General features: G+C 36.0%; 1 pseudogene; it reads left to right on the top strand.

Moving 5' to 3' along the window:
* The first annotated feature begins 3,765 nt into the window (after positions 1 to 3,765).
* The window catches only part of LOC149160924 (non-specific phospholipase C1 pseudogene), a 54,253-nt pseudogene continuing 46,427 nt past the window's right edge, over positions 3,766 to 11,591 (top strand).

Here is an 11,591-nt window from a genome sequence, read left to right as displayed (position 1 = left end):
CGCAACAACTGCTCGTTGCGTTTGTGTAGAATAACTTCCCTGTGTGCACAAAAAATGTCAAAATTTTCAAAACTTGGTTTCCTTTCCTTGTTTTCTATCATTCCTTTAGACAACTAGTGATGCATCAACTAAGAGGTCAAGGTTATCCCTCTTCTTAAGCTTCCTTAGGGTTCTCTTGAGATTCTTCTTCATGTTCTTAACCCTAACTTTGCAAACCATGTTTCTAGTGTAGTAGTGCCTTGCCATATTCCTCTACATGGAAATAACCCTATTTTCCTTCTTAAAAAGCTTCTCTAGGAGCACATTCACTTTCTCAAACCAATACTCCTTATCCTCTTCAATTTCAGCACCTAAGGAGTCATCTATGGTGTTTAGTGTTTGAGGAGAAGAGGGATTTTTTGCTTGCTGTCCTTTTTTGGCCATTACTCTAGTTGCGGGCATCCTAGGTTGTTCCTTAATGTTCTTATCCTCTAGATGCTCTGCATCAATGATGGGCTTACCTTTATCCTTTGTTTCTTTGCTTGTTTATGGAGAGCCTTCTTGTGCATTGCTTTGTTGCACTAGGGTTTGCTTCAATTCTCCGTTCTCTTGCTGTAAGATATCCACCATGTAGTGAGCTTTAGCTAGGTCATCCTACAACTGTTTAATCTAAGCATCTTTATTCCTGATTATGTCATTTGATACCTCCTTATCTCCATGTCTTTCTGCTATGTCTGCTATCTCAAAATCAATAGGTTCTTGTCCTCCATTATGTAAGGGTGCATCATGTCTACCTCTTGATTATTCTCCAACTTGATTTTCCTTTTCACTAACAACCTCCTTAGGTAGTCTTTTTACTTGAGACCTAGTTCTAGGTTTAGGTCTAGGTATTTCTTTTTCAATTTCAGGAGAAAAAACTAACCTTTTACCTCTGTTGTATGTCTTTGAATTCTCTTCTCTAGGCTAAGTTTTCTCCCTGATGGCTTGCTTGATGATCTAACTGCTTGTGGTCTGGATGATGATAAGGGAGTGCATTGACTCTTTGGTTGACTTGAGGGAGGTAGAAGGGTAGTTGCCTCCAAGAAGATTTCCCATAACATGTTGATTTGTGCCAGCTGGTGGATGACTATTACTTTGACTAGAGCATGATGAAAGAGGCTTTCTTGCTGACCTCTTCCTTTAGATTGCACCTTCTTAGTCATTTTCACCAAACTTCTAAATAGATAGTTAGGTAGGTTTAGGGGCTTCATGGAAGTGAAATTCATCAATAACCTGATATGATATTGATATAGCCTACTAAACCTGCCCTCACAAGTAAAACACTTCATGATAATATTAATCAAAGGGCTATACTTGTCCAACAATTGCCTGCTAGGAAAAATATGAGAAGGAGACTCCTTATACTGTGGTTTCAAAAACATCTTATAGTGCTCTAGGTCTAAATCCATCCCCTTGAACCAAATATCACCTTCATTAGGGATAGTGGTTGCTGAAGCTATGATCTCTGCTAAAAATAGAAATTTCACCCCTGTTATAATGACCTGATCCTTCTTGAAACTAGTAGCGAAGAGGCTTGTTAAATCATGATGGTAACCCACCTCTTGCACTTTCTGACAAATCGCTAGGTAGGTTTCCTGCTCAAATGATCTTCTTATGAATCTGATGAATTTTCCTCTTGCATACGCGTTGGCTCATATTTTGAGATCTCTGCTCCCTTAAACTTCCTTTTTTCACTGGTATCTACCATGTTTGGCTTTACTTTTGACGGAAACCCCTAGTTTCAAACAAGAATAGGCAAGGGGATTGCACTGCAAAATAGGGTTGAAAGTGCAACAACTTGAGGAGAGGGAATGAAGGGGAAGGGGGATAGGATAACTTCTTAGAAATTATGGGGGGTAGGGATATGTGTGTGGAAAACAATGGAAGTGGAATTTCTCAAATTGAGTGAGGAAAGAGGGGTGAAAAATGGAAAACATGGTCCTAGGCCATAAGCGCAGTAACTAGCTAGCGTTGTGAGGGAAAATGATAAAATGAGTGAGTTTGAGTGTGGGGAATGGTGGGGAGTACTTGAAGAAGGTAATTAAGGATGTGAATGCTTAGAAACAAAAGGATTTCTCTGTCAAGTGAAACAAAATCCCATACAAATGAAAAGCGCAGCAGAAGCACAACTAAACCCTAGGCAAGGATTTTAATCATCTTTCTGAGGAAATTGACTGCATCAAGGGTTTGTAAAGGCTCCACTTACTTGTTTAGAGATGATTTGAAACACTTAGATGAATATTGAACCTGTTCTTTCCTCCTTTTGGCCTCCAAATAAAAAGTGCAACAACTCTGCCAGAAACGTAGCAGGCTGACGAAGCAAGCAATTGATGATGAATTTCGGAGTTCTGATGGTTGTGGAAAGTCTCACAATGGAAGAGAGGAGCTCTTGGAGCTTTTGGAAGGATAGAATGAAGTTTTAAAATGCTATGATGATCCTTTATAACTCAAAAAATCGATTTTTGGCTTGATGATTGAGTTACATCATGTGTACTTTTTGATAAAATGACTATTGATTGATTTGATTGCAACATTATTTCTTGAAAAGGAAATGTTTCTTTTATTCACTTTATTCCATAATTTCTACCTCCCATGATGATTACCAAGATGGATGACATGACTCCCTTGTTTGATATTGATGGCTAATATAATGATGATAATCCAATGTATATCCTAGATCATGACCTATATGGTGATACACTAACTCTTTTGATGACCTAAGACAGGGAATGATGACATGACCATGATGGGTGATGGTGACTTGAACAAGTGGAGGGAGTAGCAATGATACCTAGACAAATGATGTTGGGACCTTTTGACAACTAGGAGAGATGCCAAATTTTATTTGAAAATACAATAATTTGACCCTAAGATCCTATCCACAATATGAAAAGAGTACATTTGATCACTGTGACTATTGGACACTAACACCCAGCACTCATAACTTCCACTATCGTTAGGGATATCAACATATAGATATATCTACAGATGTTGTTCGCCTTCTCTATCTTTCATAAACCATATAAGTTATGTATGCTTCACTTCTTGTGATTTCTTCCAGTAAGAAATCAACTTGTTATCCCTAGAGACACTCTCTAGATTTGTAGTTATTAGCTCAGGTCAGGTTTGTTCAACAATATTTTTTGAGGATCTGCCTCCAGTTTTAGTAGTCTTTGGTCCAGAAAGATTCATAGAATCTTCCTTGATGCCATTTTCCTGCAATATATATATATATATATATATATATATATATATATTAGTATAATTACAAAAAAAACCAATAGCTTAAGTAAACAAATAAAACATAACAAAAAAAAAAGACCAGAAACATGCACATCGACCCCCATGACAAGTTGGATGTTAGGTTCATACAAGGAACAAAAAAAAAATCCATTCCTTAGAAAAAAAGATATTTTTTTTTACATTTGTCCCCGGTCCCTTGGTAGGCCAGGGGCCGATTCTGAGAATCAACCCCCCTGCCTGCCAGGGGATTGATTCTGAGAATCGGCTCCTTACATGTCAAGGGGAAAATTCTCATAATCAACTCCTTACATGTAAAGTGGTTGATTCTCAGAATCGGCCCCCCACCTACTAGGGGGGCGTTGTGCCTTAGTGCCATGTTTGTGGGTGGGTGCACCTAGTCATGGGCATGCCCACTTGGGGCAAAACAACCCCCTAGCCTGCTAGGGGTCAGATTCCCAGAATCACCCCCATGACTTGCTGGGGACCATTTTGCCCAGGGCGGGCATGCCCACGGCTGAGCGTGCCCATCCACAAGCGAAACATGCCTGCTATGCCATGAGCGAGCATGTCCATAGCTGGTTGCGCTTGCTCACAGGCACACAACCTATGGACATGTGTGCCCAGTCATGGGTGTACCTGCCCGTGACACAGTGGCGTGTGCCTGGGTTAGAGGATCCCCTTGGTCAGAGCAGATTACCAGGGGTCTGCTCTACCCCAAGTAGGCACCCCCATGGCCAGGCAAGCCCACGGTCAAGCCCACCATGCCCACTGCTGACATAGTGGCCCCCTGCCTGCCAGGGGGTTTTCAGGTAAGACCGACTGATGTGATGTTTTAATTTGTAAAAGGAATCTAAATTTCATTAATAAAATGTTAATTTTTTTTACTGGAATATGTTTTTTGTCTGGTATTCTGCACGAACATAACAACCCAACTAACACATAACTACTAGTAAAACTATGAGAGTTTAAGACCTACACTCAACAAAAGGGAATCTAACCTTTCAAATGTGATAATCTCCTGTTGAATGTGTTGGCAATGACAATGTAGCTACTCCACAAAATCGCTGTAGTCTTTTAAACGAAACCTCGAAAAGTCTTGATGTGATGTGAGGAATAGTGATAATGAAATTTATTATATAGCGGGAATTACAGAATTGTTTTATCGCTTCATGAATGTGGTATTAATTTTTTTTTATAAAAACTTAATATATAAATCATGTTATGGCGATATAGTAATTTATATTAAATGTGGGATAGAAGATATAATAAAAATTAAAAAAAATATTCAATTGTCTAATAAATGCTATATAGTTTAAGTAAAATATTAATTTAGGTAAAAGATTTAGTTTAAAATTTTAGTTTAAAGATTTAGTTTAAAAGATTAATTTCAAGAGAAAATTTTAGTTAAAATTTTTCAATGAATTGTAGAAGAAAATTTTGGAGGGAAATACATGAAATGAAATTTTTGGAGGGAAACTTTGGAGGGAAATTTTCATTCTTTAAGCTATATATTATCATTAGGAGAGAGTGCATTTGTATCATTCAACCTCTTCTGTTTGAAAGCCATGGATTCTTCTGATAGTGAAGTTTCACTTTGTGAAGCATCAACATCTTCGTCGCGTAACAACTCTATTCATATTGATGAATATAATGAAAATTCATTCACTATGAATAGAGAGTAAAATATTACACTTAGTCCTAATCCTAAGGACTATGAGAGAAGCAATGATGAAGTGCAGGATGAATAATTTCAAATAAATAAAGAGTCACGATTTCCACTTAGTCTTAATCCTATGGACTATGAAAGCAGTAGTGATGAAGAGAAGGATGAAGAATTTGAAATAAATAGAGAGTGATGGTTTCCACTTAGTCCTAATCCTATGCACCTTGAGAGCAATAATGATGAAGGCTAGGATGAATAATTTCCAATAAATCATGAGTCACAATTTCCACATAGTCCTAATCCTATGCACTATGAGAGCAACTGTGATGAAGCCCTCGATGAAGAATTTCCAATAAATCGAGAGTCACATTTTCCACTTATTGCTAATCATAAGGACTATGAGAGCAACAATAATGAAGGCCAGGATGAATAATTTCCAATAAATCGAGAGTCACATTTTCCACTTAGTCCTAATCCTAAGGATTATGAGAGCAACAGTGATGAAGGTCAGGATGAAGAATTTTCAATAAATTGGGAGTCACATTTTCCACTTAGTCCTAATCCTAACGACTATGAGAGTAGTAGTGATGAAGGGCAAGATGATGAATTTCTAGTAAATAGAGAGTCACATTTTCCATTTAGTCCTCATCCTAAGGACTATGAAAGCAATAGTGATGAAGGGCAGGATGAAGAATTTCCAATAAATAGAGAGTCACATTTTCCACTTAGTCCTAATCCCAAGGAATATGATAGTGACGAAGGACATGATGAAGAATTTCCAGTAAGTAAAGAGTCACATTTTCTGCATAGTCCTAATCCTAAGGACTATGAGAGCAGCACTGACAATGCACATGATGAAAAATATCCAATAAACAGAGAGTCAAATTTTCCATTTAGTCCTAATTCTAAGGACTATGAAGGTAGCACTAATGAAGGGAAAGATGAAAAATATAGTCCAAGTCAGTATCTCAAAAGCACAGATGATCATAGTGAGGATAATATTCCTCCTAATTATGATGAAAATTCTTATACATATGATGATTCAATGATGGAGACGTTGCCAAAAAATATTGTATCGAGGAGTAGGATCAGACCTTTTCGTATCAATCCAAGATGTTCTGGTTATACAAGGGGTAGAGTAGAATATCTCATGAGAATAAGTTCTATTAGTGCTTTCATTTCAAGTGAATGGTGTTAAAAGGATTACTTGAAACATATGGATTTCAAGTTTGCATTGGAGAAAAGGAATAGATATTTGTCAATGAATAAAAGCATGCAAAATTCATATTTAGTGGGGTGCATGCAATCTACATTCCCTGGTTATGATTATCATATTGGGTCTTTATTTATTTGTAGAAAGGACTTCAAAATGTTTCATTCAATTGGTAATTTTCGTCTGTAAAGAATCCAAGAAAATTTGGAAAAGGATCCCATATTTTATTTAGAAGTACCTCATAAACAATAGTTTGGGCCATTATCAAGTACTGCAATGTCATGGATGAAAGACTTCTTTTCAAAGCATGGAGAGTGTATGCCAAATAGAGAGACAATAAACATTCCAGATAATTTCTCAAGACGAGAAATCTACAACTTATACAAATAATATGTAGAAGGTGCTGAAGGAAATGGTTGATTTATTACATGTCAATATTTTGTGAAGATATGGAAGAAAGAATGCAACAATGTATGTATTCCTAAGAAGACAAGAATGGGGGTTTGTAGTACATGTGCTTCATAAATGCGAGGGGGAAGAAAGAGGTAAGAATTCATAACATTATTTTTTAAAATTGTATAGTCATCAACTATGAAAACATATTTATTAATGGTTTTAATTTATGTTGCATAGATTCCATTGTCAAAGCGCTTCAAGAGCATCGTGAATAGTGAACAAGTGAAAGGAAAAAGTTGTACAAGCATCAAAATAAGTGTTATGATAATCCAAGTAAATATTTGGGTTTGATAATTGATGGTATGGACTAGAAGAAAACACTTCTACCACATTTTGTTCACACACCCAAAAATGTATAGGAGGAAAATTTTATTTAGTTCACTTGGTCGGTTGTATGGTCTTAAATGGGAAAATGTTGCCAAGGGTATACTTCATAGCTCCAAATATTCATAATGATGCAAATATGACAATAACCATAATTCATGATGTTCTTTCTCATTGGTCTGGTAATATTCTTAAATTTTTGTATCTACAATTGGATAATACTTGTCGTGAAAAAAAAAATCAGATTGTTTTTGGATATCTAAACATGATTGTTGAATTCAGAAAATTTCAGAAGGTAAAGGTTGGTTTTCTTCTTGTTGGGCACACTCATGACCATATTGATCATATGTTTAGTAATTTTTTGGTCACATTGAGGAGGAAGGATGTTGGGAGCTTACCATCATTAATTGAATGCATTAAGAAATTATATATGCCAGAACCTATTTTTCGTGTGTTGGAAGGAAATGTTGACATGTGAAGGTTTATTCTGGGATCACATGGTGAGGAAAAATTCATTGAACAACTTAATGACATTAGCTTCCAACATTAATTTTGTATCAATTTTTTTTTAAGGGAAAGCACTAATGTGGGGCAAGAAGTATTCAACTATTGCAGAATGGGTGTCATCACCAGGTTTGGATTTTTGAAGTTCATTCCAGACCATCCAATATTTGCATCAAATATATTGTTATTACAATTAGTTGCTGAAGTTCATAATGCACGCAGGCATAAGAGAGATATAAATTATTCTAATTGCCTGGAAGAAATTAAAAAATGTATTAGATATACATATGAGTACTTTGACATTTCTAGTTCAGTTTGGTGGGAGTCTTTTTTCAATAATCAAAGTGATATCATTTTAAGAACAATAAATGAATATATACCTTTGAAAACTCCATTTATTTGGCCACAAAATGTGTTAAATGAACATGAGGAAAGAAACATTGTTGAACAACAACAATCTCAAGGTATTATTAATTCTTCATAGGTAGAGGAAAGAGAAATGTATATTGGTTCCGGAAGATTGTGTGCACAACATGAAGCCTTGCAAGACATTTACAAGGGTTCAATACAGGATATTAAGGAGGGTTGCATGATCGTAGTGCTAGTAGATGGAGATGCCAATGGCTATCCACTCTGGGTTGCTAAGGCTATAAAAGTCATTACAGAAAATGAGGATGTTGTTGGTGTTGAATTACATTGGTATGCCACAAATACACACCCATTCAATGGTGCGTACAAGCCAGAGATGGTAGTTGATAAAAAAATTAGCGGAAAGAGAAAAAGAAAGGGTACAAATATAAATCGTTGCCGCACAGACCACTTAAAATTGGAGGATGTTGACATACTTGTTTATGACTTCAATTTAACAAAGAGAGGAACTCTTCACTTCAGGATGATAGAGATTCTGAAGAGATTGTTACCAGAAGAAACAGTGTTGAGATGGGTGCATGTTGAACCTAGTTGTAGATCTAGAAGAATCTTGAAAACTAAAATGTTGGGCATGGATGTGCACTTAGATGGGGCACTAGTTGATGAAAGAGAATAATATGGAACATCCTCATTTGCATCAAGTCATTCATCTGAAGATATGATTTTTGATTTTGTGCAAGAAAATATGAGTGATTTTGAATAATTGTCTAAGACAATTTATATAACTGATGTTTGCAAGGTATATTGAAATACAATTTTTGATAAATTATTACTAATGAAATAGACAAGATAAGGCATCTTATCCTCTACTTTCCCTAAGGACCCCCCCATAGCTTTATTTGATGCATAAGTATGGATATGGAAAGGCAATTCCTAGTTAGGACCCCTAAGGATGGGTGCAGTGGTCAATTTTTCTTTCAAATCTTCAAGGGCCTCTTGACAATTGTTGATCCAACAAAAATTTGAATCTTTGGCCAATAATCCAAACAAATGTGAAGCCACTTTACTAAAGTCTTTGATGAATCTCCTATAATACTTAGCTAGTCCCAAGAAACTCCTGACATCTCTTTGGGTCCACCTGTATCCCTTCCTTGGATATGGAATGTCCAAGGAAAATTCCCTCATTCATTAAGAATTCAAATTTGCTCAGAAAAAGATTAATTTCAATACATTTCTTCAAGTCCTTGCACAGGTTGGAGAGATCTTCATGGAATTCATATCCATAAGGAGTGAAATCATCCATGTATATTTCAACAGAGTCATGAACAAGTTCAGAAAAAATACTAAAAACTACCCTCTAGAAAGTAGCAAGGGTGTAACAGCCCTGGTGAAAATTTCATGTAATAAAATTTAATAGAGGCAAAATAAGACCACGGTTAAGGGACACTTATTCCAAGTTGAATGTTGGGAAAATATATCCTAGTGGGCATTACTGGATGTGTGTTTCATCTAAGGAAAATTGGCAAAGGCATTAAAAATAAAAAAGGCATGTTTGACACATTTATTAATGAAAGTAAAGAAAATTAGGAGAAAAGTAAGGTGAAAGGTCATAGGTTGCACGGGAGGAGGAAATTTAAGGAAAATAATGGAAAATAAATAAATTAGAGGTCTCATGCATAAAAAGGATTCTGAGGATCAGTTCATGGCTTTTGTCAAGTTCAATTTTAGATCTCTCTCTCTCTCTCTCTCTTGATCACTTAGAGTTTTCTTGGAACATTCTAGGATTGGAGAAAGGAAGGAAAATTGAGCAAAGGAAAGGAAAAGAAAGAAAAGGGAAAGGAAGGCAAGCAAGGATAAAGGAAAGGAAAGTAGAACAATGTAAACTTTGAAATGGGAACTATAAACTCAAAATGGGTAATCTAGCTTAAAAACCCCAAAAAAACATGAAAAATAGTGCAAAAAACAAAAAGTGTGTATTCTGGAACGATGATTTATTTTTTTAGGGTTAACTTTCAACATATTTAAAAAATGGCAGTAGAACCAATTTTTTGTGCAAAATAAATGGAAAAAACGCACTAATGTATTTGGTAGAATAACATTTTTCTTTCTGAGGTTTAATTTCAACATTTTTTAGTAATGATGATAAAGATAAAATAATGGGATCCGAAACACATTAAAATTCCAAAAGTTTTCATCCATGTTGTTAAACATATAATAACATGGCACTAAAGATCGCTAAAAATCTAATTGTTTTCAACCATAGCATTAAAAAAAAAAAAAACCTTGAAATTTTTTCAACCATATAATTAAAAAGCTCTAAGTTTGAACACATTTAAACCATGACATTATGAACAAATTACATGGCTAAATTAATCAAAATATCAATACTTGTAGATTGAATGAAACATAAATTATATCTCTGAGTTATTGTTGCATTGTGGATATTCTAAACAATAAACTTCATCATAATTAAAACATATAATCCAACAAACATAAAAATGACTCATAACTTCATTTAACATCATATTGGACAAATGCTCTGGAAGCCCTATAATAGCTTGGGTTGAGTTACTAGTCCTGGAAACCCTTGGTGGGTTGAGTTACTAGTCCTTGAAGCCTTGGTTGGATATATTCTCTTGAAACCTGGTGACAGTTATGGGTTGAGTTACTAGTCCTAAAAGCCTTGGTTGGAGCAAATTCTCTGGAAGCCTTGGAAGGCTTGGATGGAGACCAATCTGATAATGGTTTTTTGATGTTCAACCGTGAGGTGGAATCACTATTTGATGGGTTGAGGTGGATGGCTTCTAGAAGCCCTGGATGATTTTTGATTGATGTGTTCTATGAGATCCCACATTCATGCTTGGAGTATGGCACGGGGGTGAATAACTGAAGAGAGATTTGGATCAACCATTCTAAGGTCAGGTGGAATGTAGAAGTCCCATCCTAGGTTTGGATTTTGAATCATTAATGAATGGTTATTTATCCTTGTATTTCTATGATCATTTTGATGGATTATACATGGTCCATATGACTGTAATTTCATGAATATTTTCTGTTGCTATTATGTTGGTTATGTATGTGTTTTATGACAGCAACCATGTGTGGCTCTCATCATGTTTTTACTTATAATTGAATGATCAATGTATCTATGACCTAATGGATGGAATAGAAGTTGATGCATTGAGGCATCAATGGTTCTTAGCAATTCTCAGCTAAATATGAGAACCCTATTCTCATAATTGTGAATTACACCTGTACATTACACATTTGCAATATGTTTGACGAAATGCATGTCATGGCTAGTATGGTTCCAATCAAGATCTTGAACAAGTATTTTCTTTAGTACTGCCATTTCCATGTTATCTTACTAATTTGAAGGGATGGATCAATTCTGGGCAATGATCTCAGCTCTGAGCCTGAAAAAGTGGCTTAAATATCAAGGTCGCTGGCATAACACTGGCGATTCTGGTCCACAGTGGTTGGCAAGCAAGCCTGTGAGATAAACTTTAGGTTGTTGGCCACTCCCTTGCTCAAAGCATGAGATTGACTATGGCCCAAGAGACCTAAAACAATAGTGGGGCCCAGGGACAGTATGTCTGAGTGGATGACTTGTCCTCTGAGGGTTTTTTTAATGATGTTGGATGTCTATATGGTGTGTTTCCATTGGTTCCACTTCCTTAATGTGACTTAGGAGGTTGAATCATATCATAGTGGCCTCTTATCGCATGTTTACCCTAGCTGGCCGGTTGCTTGGGTAGATGTTGGAAGAGGGTGTTAAAAATTGACAACTAAATCTAATGC

Source organism: Pinus tabuliformis, chromosome 5_2 (assembly GCF_031772625.1).
Source record: "Pinus tabuliformis cultivar Carrire ecotype Pingquan chromosome 5_2, CPIR1, whole genome shotgun sequence".
Classification (NCBI taxonomy): domain Eukaryota; kingdom Viridiplantae; phylum Streptophyta; class Pinopsida; order Pinales; family Pinaceae; genus Pinus; species Pinus tabuliformis.
The sequence above is the reverse complement of the archived record's forward strand: the minus strand, read 5'-3'. Positions and strand labels throughout refer to the sequence as shown.